The 683-nt window shown below is 56.2% G+C and overlaps 1 long non-coding RNA gene across 1 annotated transcript in view; it reads left to right on the top strand.

The window, feature by feature from the left end:
* Window positions 1-308: 308 nt before the first annotated feature.
* LOC119468220 overlaps window positions 309-683 on the top strand; it is a 3,467-nt gene continuing 3,092 nt past the window's right edge. Inside the window, exon 1 of the long non-coding RNA XR_005196864.1 lies at window positions 309-396. This is a non-coding gene — a long non-coding RNA (uncharacterized LOC119468220). The remainder of the gene's footprint in view (window positions 397-683) is intronic.

Genomic DNA, 683 nt, shown 5'->3' with positions numbered 1-683 from the left:
CTAATCCTGCCTGTACCGCTCTACTGGGAAACCAGACCCACGCACAGTCATTACCCCAGACAAGACATTTTCTTGGGAGTTTTCTCCCATCGACTTTAGCTCCCAAAAGTCTACAGTAGCACAAACTAGGATTTGGAGGGTGTAATTCTGTGGGGAGACTAGTAATTAGAGGATTGTTTAAAAGGCTGCCAGCGTTGCTTAATGAGTTGAGAACTATCCATGCATCATCACAGGGATAATGGGCTGTCTAACGCACGTGGGACAGGAACAATGCTTGCCACTTTCTGCAGCCGAGGAATCTCCTGGAGTGAGGTCTGGGAGGGGGCCCAGCTCTTCTGTCCAGGCTACTGGAGACTTCCTTTGGCTGGGAACTCCAGGGGACCATGTTTGGTGACGGTGGGTTGGTGGGAAGATGTGGCAGGCTGGTGACTGTGGGTTGGGTGGGAAGGTGTGGCAGGCTGGTGACGGAGGGTTGGTAGGGAGATGTGGCACACTGGTGACGGTGGGTTGGTGGGAAGGTGCGGCAGGCTGGTGACGGTGGGTTGGTGGGAAAGTGTGGCAGGCTGGTGACGGTGGGTTGGTGGGAAAGTGTGGCAGGCTGGTGACGGTGGGTTGGTGGGAAGGTGTGGCAGGCTGGTGACGGTGGGTTGGTGGGAAGGTGTGGCAGGCTGGTGACGGTGGGT

This window comes from Cebus imitator, unplaced genomic scaffold (assembly GCF_001604975.1).
Source record: "Cebus imitator isolate Cc_AM_T3 unplaced genomic scaffold, Cebus_imitator-1.0 Scaffold396, whole genome shotgun sequence".
Lineage (NCBI taxonomy): Eukaryota > Metazoa > Chordata > Mammalia > Primates > Cebidae > Cebus > Cebus imitator.
This window is presented reverse-complemented; position numbering and strand designations above follow the sequence as displayed.